Source organism: Dermacentor albipictus, chromosome 4 (assembly GCF_038994185.2).
Source record: "Dermacentor albipictus isolate Rhodes 1998 colony chromosome 4, USDA_Dalb.pri_finalv2, whole genome shotgun sequence".
NCBI lineage: Eukaryota > Metazoa > Arthropoda > Arachnida > Ixodida > Ixodidae > Dermacentor > Dermacentor albipictus.
In genome coordinates this window covers 157055186-157065460 of record NC_091824.1, presented here as the reverse complement: position 1 = coordinate 157065460, position 10275 = coordinate 157055186, and positions in this window count along the sequence as shown.

The window sequence follows — 10275 nt, the reverse complement described above, 5'->3', positions numbered from 1 at the left end:
TTCATAAAACGACGGCTTGGTAGGCTGCCAGCTCCTCGGTACGCAGTTGTTGCTGGAGCTCGGCTGCACGAGCCTGTTCTTGTGCCCGGACTGCAGCATCGGCACGGCATAGACAAGTTCTTTCCAGGTTCTGTTCACGGCGTTGCTGATCGAAAGCTGCCTGCTTGAAAGTAGTACGTATGGCTCGTGGCCTACTCATTTCGAAGCCAAAGGGAAACTGCTGCGCGCGCTCGGCTGCGACGGAGAGCAACGACGTCACTACTGGCGCAGCTAATCCAACACCACCTGGATAGAACAAGGCCTTTTCACCCCGACCCATGACGTCATGTTACTTGGCCCCACTGCCGTAGTTCTAATGTGGATGCTCCCTATATATAGTAAGGAAGGAAGGAAATCAACTTTATTCAGGTCTTGCAGGCCACGAGAGCTTTGGGCTCTCATGGAGTGGGCATCTCATACGACGGAACCGGGAGGTTGAGTTTCCTGGTGGCGTCGTGGACCTGCTGGACGGTCCAGAATTGGGGAGCGAGTTCTTCGCTCCGGATTGCTTTTTCAAACTTGCGCTTGTCCGGTTCGGAGTTTATGTGAGCTTGCGAGCACGGCCAGAGTAAATGATATAGTGAGCAATAGCGATTTTGACGTCACCACTTTCATCACGCCAGCCTTGTCAATGGAAATTTCTAGCCAGATAGCATTACAACATGGATCGGAGTAAACAGGCCTTGTGCTATCTAGGCGGTGGTGGCTAATCGTGCGCCTCTCTTTCTCTATCTTTGTTTTTTCGCGCATGCACATGGGGTTGCGCCGGAGGTGTTTTCGGTGTACAGGTGACCGACAGACAGACGGATGGACGGACGGACGGACGGCTAGCCGCATGGAGCTTCGCTGTAAAATTGAACTGTAAATAGACACATCAGTGTCCGCGAAGCCTTCTCGGACTGAAGTCCCCGACCATTTGGATATGGTGCATTGCTGTCAAATTCTATTTACGTTCGAAAATAACTTTTCTTGCGGAATATTATTTACCCGCTTAGCTTTCAGCGGCCTTTTTCAATGGCTCGCGTCGATCTGAGTACTATCAAGGTCCTTGTAATATCAGTACTATCGACCAGCGTACCTTGAGGGGAAGGCGGAACAGGTCCTCCTCGCCACCCTTTCTGGACTTTTTAATGAGTGGTATAGCAACAATTTCACGGTGCGGACAGCCGAAGTGCGTTTCAGTCTCGTTCTTGTAAATTGTCACATCGACTCACTGGCGTGGCAATTTCGCCATTATTTCGCGGGAGTCGAAGCCATGCTAGCTGTCTCTGTTCACCGATACCTCACACCTCCCAGGTAGCACAAAAGAGATACGTAACGTTTTCGTAGCGTTTATCCAAGACGATAAAAACGGGTTAAAGAAGACACGAATGAGAGAACTTCGGCGGGAAAACGTCGTATATCTCTGCTAATGTCCGGCTTAATTACTTTCTTGAGACGATCTAGAACAGGTCTGCAAGACGTATTCGAAAAGCTGGTCTAGAAATAGGATTGGGAAAGACACAAGTAATCCCTTTGCCAAAACTATTCGTAACCAATTTCTAAACGTTTTTAGGAGGTTATCAAAAAGCTGGTCTAGAAGTGGTCTTGAAAGGTTTACGATCATCTGAAGCTAATTTTCGCGAGTGACGGGTGCGATCAGACATCGTTGTTCAAAACACGCGTTTAGTTTCGCCTCACGCGACTGGCCTATTCCGCGCAGACGTCGTCAGCCGCACCCGTCGGCACGGCCTAGGCCAATCGCGTGAGGTGAAACTGATCGGGCGTTTCGAACAACGATCTCCAATCGCGCCCCAGATGAGTAGAAGCGTCGTGTTGACTGTAAGAGCCATGGCGCAGTGCCAAGCACTGTTCCCCGCATATGGCCGGCGTATCCTCTACCAAGTCCCACGAAAATAAGCCTGTTAGGAATAATGAATCCTTAATACCACCTTTAGTAAGCTACGATGCTTACAACCAAAATGGGAATGACATCCTGCAAAGAACAAATGGTTACGACTTGGCAGGCGGCAAGACCAAGCCCTTCATGCCAAAAGTGAATGAAATGAGAACATTGTGACCAAGCAAAAACACTTTATTAAAATGTAATGCTTATGCAAGCTTCGAACAAACTGTGTGAGAAATGCAAATAGAAGTAAAAGTACATCAACAATGACAAAAGTCGCAGAAATTTAAGGATTCGTAATGAACTCGAAAGTGAACATTCACTAACACATAAACAAAATTCCAAGTACACATACAAAAATGAATAGAAGAACCTGGAGTGTACTAAAGTTTCTCATTTATCATAGTAAAGAGCACGTGCTATTAGATGGACTAGAGTTATGCAGAAGTGACATTCGGAGCGAATGGAAGTAGACTGAAAAATGCAAGAGTATGAGTCGGATGGTAACTGCCTCCAAGCAATGTTACCAATCAGCTAGAAGCTTGAAAAGAGCACAAAAAGAAATACCACCGCATACCATCATAAAATAATCCTGTGACAGAAATAAAAAAATGGGAACAATGCAAAATTGGAAATATCGCCTTTAGGATATATCAAAGAAGGTAATGGCGAGAAAAATAACCATACAACAAAAAAGCAATAAAGTGAAATTAGTACAGAATACTTAAACGGGGGATTCAGTGTAACAAGTGAACACTACTGCAGTACAGCGAACGATGAGACAGTAATGCTGCATCTTGCCACTCCAGAACGTGAGAAATGAATATGCAAGCCTCATATTAGTAACTTACATAAACATGGAAATAAACTGGAATGCACTGGAAGCTGCATTTGTGTAACAAAGGAAGCAATGCTCGTAATAAATAGTAAGTGTTTTATCTAAAAAACCCTGTACAAGAGGCAATGTTGTACCTCTCTGGCAAAGACAAAGTTGCAACGAATAATTTGCAAACCAGCAAATACATTAATTAGCACACTGACATGTCACACTTTGCGCACATCTTCAGTCTCCTAAAGTAAAAAAAAAAGCACTCTGAATGAGAAAAACGTTTAACACATGTAGCCCAGAGCAAATTCTTTGCCAGTTCACCCGCACTTTCACATCCAAAAACATTTGCCACAAAGTCCAGGCATAGTTCCACTGATGTTTACCAATTCACCCCCACTTTCACGTCCAAAAATATTTGGCACACAGTCGAGGCAGAGCTTCATAGATAAACAGCTTGAGCGCACCCTACTGATTATTCTGCAGTCCCGCTGGAAATAGAACTGCCGCACAAGCTGGTAGTGATTTAAATGTAGACACACTTGCTGCCCTGGACAGGTATGCTCAGATATCTGCACTGGTGCTCCGTTTTGTGAAGTAGACACATTGATGCACTACGCTGGTAGTTGAAATGTTTTGAATGCACAAGTATTGGCTTCACCAGAAAGACTTGCCCACATACCACCACTGGCATATATATGCACTTGCTCTTCACTCAGTAGCATTGAACTTAAAGTGTTCCCTATGTGGGAGCCATGTGTAAAACCGGTGTCACACGACCACTCTCGATCGCCATCACGCCCGATCCGGATCGAAATTATCGATGCGACTGGCTCACTGTCGTAGCTTGCGCAAAAGAGCCAATCACGACCGAGAAATTCGATTTGTAACGGATTGGATAGCGGTTAAAAGAGCCCCGTGTGAAACCGGTATCAAATAATGCACAAGCGTACGCTAGGAAAATGTGTTGCACAAGGACAAAGAACTGCGGCATGCCCTGCTGTGCGAAGCGCGCGAACAGAACACATACAAAAAAAAAAAAAACCGCGCGAGCGCTTCGCTAACTCCACGCGCACACATTGCACCCGCACGAACTCGGCAGGCCGCCGACTAATTAAAGCGCGAAGGGCGCACAGCGTACATTCCGACACATGTCCCAAACGGCAAACAATGGTACTACCTGAAGCATACTCGACTCACGTGCGCAGTATCCACAAGCGAGTTATGCAGCGTACATGCTGTATCCATTCGCCAAGTAGTAAAATTGATAACAAGCACAAAGCTACAAGGGACTCAATACATTAATACCATTTGAGGCGTCAAATAAAATAGGGTTGGGCCGTTTCATATATTGGACACAATATATGGACACACGTGGTACCCCGTAAGACCATGAAATACCGCTCACGTGGGTAAAGGGGGCGAAAACACAATCGAGAACCTGAAGCGTAAACGATAAAAGCACGGTATATATGGTGCACGCAAAATTCTGTCAGTGCGCTGTAGCGCGAGGGAAGAAAATAGGGCGAGCACTTGACCTCACCTTTTGGGATACCGTACTAGTACTGAATCATAAAAAAAAAAGCCTGTTTGAACCAGTTATCTTGTCTGCAACACTCTTGCTAAACGGGAGACTAAAATACCACGATGACGGCTCTATTGCGGAGATTGGCAAGGTGCGCACAGACAGCAATTTTGCCATCTTTCTTCGCATTCTGCAAAATGCTTTCTTGTTAGGATCACGCATAGCGGCCGATCCCGACGCTAGGGACACACAGGCACAATTTATTCCCTCTAACTTTCGTCCTTATACTGCCCTTAACGCCTGAATTACAGCGTCAGTGAAAAGGCGCCTCAAATAACGTGACAATGAACTTGAAGAGCTGATTAGTGCCCTCCACTCGGCGCCCTGCAATTGAAAACACTACTGAATTCGAAATTAAAACTACGCAAACAGATCGCACAACCCAAACTAATCACAGAATGTCGTTTTCTTGACGGCAAAACACTGCAACACTTACATGACAAAGGGCAGCGGCAGCACATTGAGAACAGCCGCAAACATACCACAGCGCAATGCAAGTGCGATAACGCAACTATGCCAGGCTTCACGAATAACATGGCCGCCATGGTCCGATAACAATTGAAAACACTACTGATTTCCGAATTAAAACCACACAAACAATTTCGCACAACCCAAACTAATCACAGAATATCGTTTTCTTGACAGCAAAACACTGCAACACTTACATAGCAAAGGGCAGCGGCAGCACACTCAGAACAGCCGCAAACACACCACAGCGCAATGCGAGTGCGGGGACGCGACGACGCCATGAAGACGCGACTATGCCCGGCTCGCCCGGCTGCCCGGCATCACGAATCACGTGGCCACCTTGGTCACATGATAACTAAAGAGATAGAGCGAGTCATATGAAGTCGTTTTCAAAACGTATTCACCCCTCGTTTTTAAGCTGCCTGGCTTCCAAGGTTATCCAAACGTATTCACCCCTCGTTTTTAAGCTATCTTGTTTGGAACGTCTTTGATGCGTCGATTTTGGTCAAAAATCCATTTCAGACGTTGAATCCCTTAATACGACGTTTTCAAGACTTTGTGTGCTACCTGGGGCACACCACGGAGCTTGACCAACGCCCTCTAGGAGGTGTTGGCTTGACACGTCTTCCCCGAGGGAGACCTCACTCAATATATACCTGTGGCGCTTTCAACGTCGACGATGCATCGAATTTGAACCATGCATATTGTATCCCAGACGCCGCTCATCGAATCAAATTCGTCCCGCACGTGTACTGCTCGTCCAAGTAGCTGTTCGCACCTACAAACAAGACGCGCTGTTCTCTCAACGTCGCCACCCGTCGCCGCTTCGCCTCACGTTTTTGTGCAAGGAGCTCGTCGTTGTCCTCGCTGTACATGGCCGCCAAGCGTCGTCGTTCCGCCTCGCGCTCACGAGCCAGAAAACGTTCGTGTTCTGACTCCGGCTTAGTAGCATAACGAATACGTTATAGTTGCACTCGACGCTTCTTTAAGGCTACCATCTGTTCCACACTCAATGCAAGCTTTGGCCGTATTCTCGGCTACTTCGGTTGCCGGCTTCTTTAATCCTTGCCGCCGGTAGTGGGCAGCTTGTGTTCACTCAGCAAGACAGCAGCACCCGCAAATTGGGTGCTGCTTCGAAAGTGGTCATAGGTAGATAGCACCCCATGTTATGATTAAGGAACTTGTCCAGTTCATCCACCTTGGTGGCTGCAGCTCGAAGGCTTCTAGACCCGGAACAGGACTTCCTCACACTCCTTGTACCTCCCACCTATTCCCTGCTTCTCGTTGTCATCGCAGCGCAGGAAAAACAGGCGCATATAAGAACCCAATAAATACTGCTATGTAGGGTGACGCGTGACATTGACCTCACGAAGCTCCTGGCATCATAGCGCATCTATAGGCTACAGCATCTGCGCGCTCTCCTATCGGGCCGTCTTAGCTCTCTGGTGAATTTGTTTCCGCTGACCCTTTTCGATTAAAATTAAAACGGAATTCCGAAACGTAATTATACGTGCTTGAACAGTTCTCTTTTATTTATCAGTTTCAACCGAAAGCGCTGAACCCTATTTATGGGAAACTCTTCCTCACGTCTACCTGCCCAATTGTCGCCTTTGCGGTTTTTCCTCTCCCGGGCCTCCAAATGCCGGCACAGCAACGTGACCCTGCGCTCGGTGAACTCGATCCACTGTGCTTAGTCTGCGTTTAATCGATGCGCACTTGTTCTGCTACTTTGCGAAACGCTCTGTACACAAATTAATTTAAGAACAACAACAACAACAACAACAACAAGAAACCAAAAGAAAGGCACAAAAGCTTTCGAGATTTTTGCATAAGACGCACCACAGCGAGACGTCATGTCCTTCGCGGATTTTATCAAATTGATGTTATTAATCTCCACTGTTGGCGTGACGCTGCAAAAGCTGCTTTTATCAACTTCCATAAAATCTACACTTTAACGTGTGTGTGTGTTTGCCCCCGACAGCAACGAAGAGACTGGGATTCTGCGAGCCAAAGCGTCTCTCAATGGCTGGTCTGGGAAGCAGAAGCACGAAAACGCAGCGGTTCAGCACCACATTCAAAATACATGCAGATTCGGGGTGCTCACCACGGATCTGTACTATGTTCTGCCCCTTAACGTAGGTACCAGTGGTGCTCACATATCTGCCTTCACCCATTTACGTCGTTACTCCCTTAGAACACTGGCAACGCTAGCACCGAAACAAATAGTTGCGATAATTTATTTTATGTATTTGGAGCATACTGCCAATCCTACACGGTATTATTGCAGGAAGGGTACAAGGTCAAACAATAAACATGATAAAGTTGTAGTAAAAATGTGAAAACAGTACGAGATACAAATACATAATCTGGATAGCAAACATTAAGTAGCAACATCAAAGTGCGAAATATAAAGAAGGAAATATGTATATCTATACATTCTAGCAGTTTTTACAAAAACGTTGCAAAGAAGGTGGTGGTAACAACTTTATTGAGATTCTGCTAAGTTATGATCTGGCAGGCCCGAGTCCTAGGATGGCCCCTCACGAGGAGCGAAGGTTAGCAAATTGAGCTACCAAATTGAAGAAGGCGCGCAACAGTTCAATTTCATAACTGAGAAACCAGTAAGTAGTTTTCGAGAAGTGACAAAAAAAATGTGTAAGCGACAAACTATTGGTGATAGTGGGAGTTAAACCATTCCACTGCCTTATGGCTTGCGGAAAATGAAGAGTATTTAAAACAGTCAATTTGAAAACGATATTCATGTAGGCTTTACGAATGCTTAAGTCGTGTTATTCTGGTGTTTGCGATGGTAATGTACTTGGAACTATTAACGTTTAACTTCTTGTGAATTACCTGGTGCAGTAATTTCAACCGCGCGAGTGTGGATCGGTTTTGGATTGTGAGTATTCCGGCAGTTTTTAGTAGAGCACTTGGAGAATCTGTAAGGCGATGTTTATTGAAGATGAATCTGATTGCTTTTCTTTGTACACCCTCCAGCATGTTAATTAATTTGTTAGTCGACGGAAACCAAGCCGAGATAGCGTGTTCCAGGGTTGAAACTCACGAGTGCATTAGAGGTTAGTAATTTAGTTTAGCGTGGAGCTAAACTAAATTGGAGCGTGGAGCGGCGTAGACGCCGCTTAAGAAAGAAAAGTGGACTTAGGGCCGTTGAAGTAATATGATATGGGAGTCCCATCTAAAGTCAAACGTTAGTGTTAGACCGAGATACTTGTGCTCTGTGACTGCTGTTATGGGGTCATCGTTTATGGTGCAAGGGAACTCCTGTACATGGTGGCTTCTTGTTATTCTCAAAAGAACATATTTTTTACCATTGAGAGTCATTTTCCACTTCGTACACCATGCAGAGACTAATTTCAGTGCATTGTTTAGAATTACATGGTCATCTAGCGAAGTAATTCTTTTGTACTGTATACAATCGGCAGCGAAGAGTCGTATGTTGACGTGAATGTTAGTGGACTAGTCATTATTATAAACTAAACATAGTGCAAGTGCTAGAACGCTGCCTTGAAGCGCACCAGAGGTAACGTGAGTTAGAATTCAAATCTGCACAAATTCTTTCGGGTTAGTTAAGTAGTCTTTTGTCAATTTGCTAATACACGCAACGAGTAGGCGCCAGGATATTTTCGTACTAGTTAGCCTCGCCGTAGTCTTCACACTTCATGTGATCACCGTGAAATTATAAAGCACTAATCGTAGGTCGCCAATTTTGAAATAATTAGAGCAGGCAAAGCTCTTAGCTTTGACTTTTTCACTGAAGTGTAAAACTTGCCGGCGACGGTGGTGGTGGTGGTGGCGGTGCATGGTGTCGCGGCGGCAGCCTGAACACTATGGCTCTTGGAACCACAAGTTAATGTCACAAGGATTGTGGATGTAGCCCTATCGTAATGCACTCTTTTTTATAAATCTCAACTTGTGATGGCCGCCGGCCCCTATACAGGTCCTACTCGATATTTCACAGCGTTTCTTTTTTTCGAAATTTGTGTCCGAACTAGCTTTTTCTCAGTACATACTTCTCATACATTGTAGCAACATCGACATGCGATGTCCTTGAACAACGGGCAATAGGACGGTCCCAGTTGGATTTTAAAAAAATCTAATTATGAGGCACGCCATAGTGGAGGACTCCGGTATTTCGGACCACCTGGGGTTCTTTATCGCGCACCTAAATCTAAGCACACGGTTGTTGTGCCATTCAATTCCCATTGAAACGCGGCCGCCGTGGCAGATATTCGGTCCTGGTCCCAATTGGATGACGGGACGGGCAACAATTTCAGAAGCTAATTGCAGCAACACCTGCACCACACAGGGCTGCTTGCGTTTATGTGATGTCCCTTTCTGTTAACTTTCTTTTACTGCCAAGTGCGCTGCGGCAAATACCCAGTATAAAAAAAAGTCCTTTAAAAGAAATTCATTTTTTTTCATGCCCAAGTGAATGACAAGCCACACAGGCATGTGCACATGTGTACGCCATTTTAGTGTATTAGGCGAGAAAGAAGAGCTAGCTGTTTTAATGACATCGCTTCGTGAAACTTGCATAAAATTGCTCAAAAATCGAACTATTCTTAGATCGTGCTGACACGATTGGTGTTGGTCAACGCATAAGCCGTTACAATAGATCTTTTCCATCATCGACGTGTTCCAAAACCAGTATATCAAGGCCAACTACGTTCCCCCACATTCTCCTAGCGCAGTCCTCAATTTGATTGAAAAGCAGACTGGCCATCATTGATGCTGATAAGTCGCCATAAGCGCTGGCACGCCACGTGTGTATGCCCTAGAACACCGGCGTAATGGTATACGCACAGCCTGCGTTATACCCCAACCACGAACAGAGACATGACATTTTTCGAAATAAAATTAAATAACAAAGTTAAATAAATAAAGTATACGGTAAATATTTACTCGTCACCAGCACTGATGATCTGAACTACTCAAAATAACGGCATTTCGTTGTAAGGTTCATCTCCGACCCCTGTGGGCAGGAAAACGCTTTCGAAAATGGCGCGAAGTTCTTGACTGCTTCATTGCAGTGGGGAGAAAAACTGTTACTGCTGTTCGGGTAGAATAAACACGTAGTGTGGCAAAAGGAAATGAAAAATATTTGTTCCGGGCTGTAGCTCAAACCTTTGAGAGGGAGATCCGACTGCACATCACGAAAACGGAGGTACGCCGCGTAGGCCAAGTCGAGCGCAGGTAGCTCCGGAAAAAGTAAATGCAGATTCTGGCATGACGGGGCCTCTGAAAAGCTTGTGTTTAGCGGCTGGGCCGACAATTCGGAGACGTGGTCGCGGATCAGAACGCTCATGCTGTTCAACGCCGTCACCATCTCCATGGAGTAGATAAAGCCGAGGCCACCGTAAATCATGGCGCTGGTTCCGCTAGGATAGTACAGGGGTGGCCCGATCGCCTCTGCCGACAAAGCGATGCTATTGAACACGGGATTATAGAAAG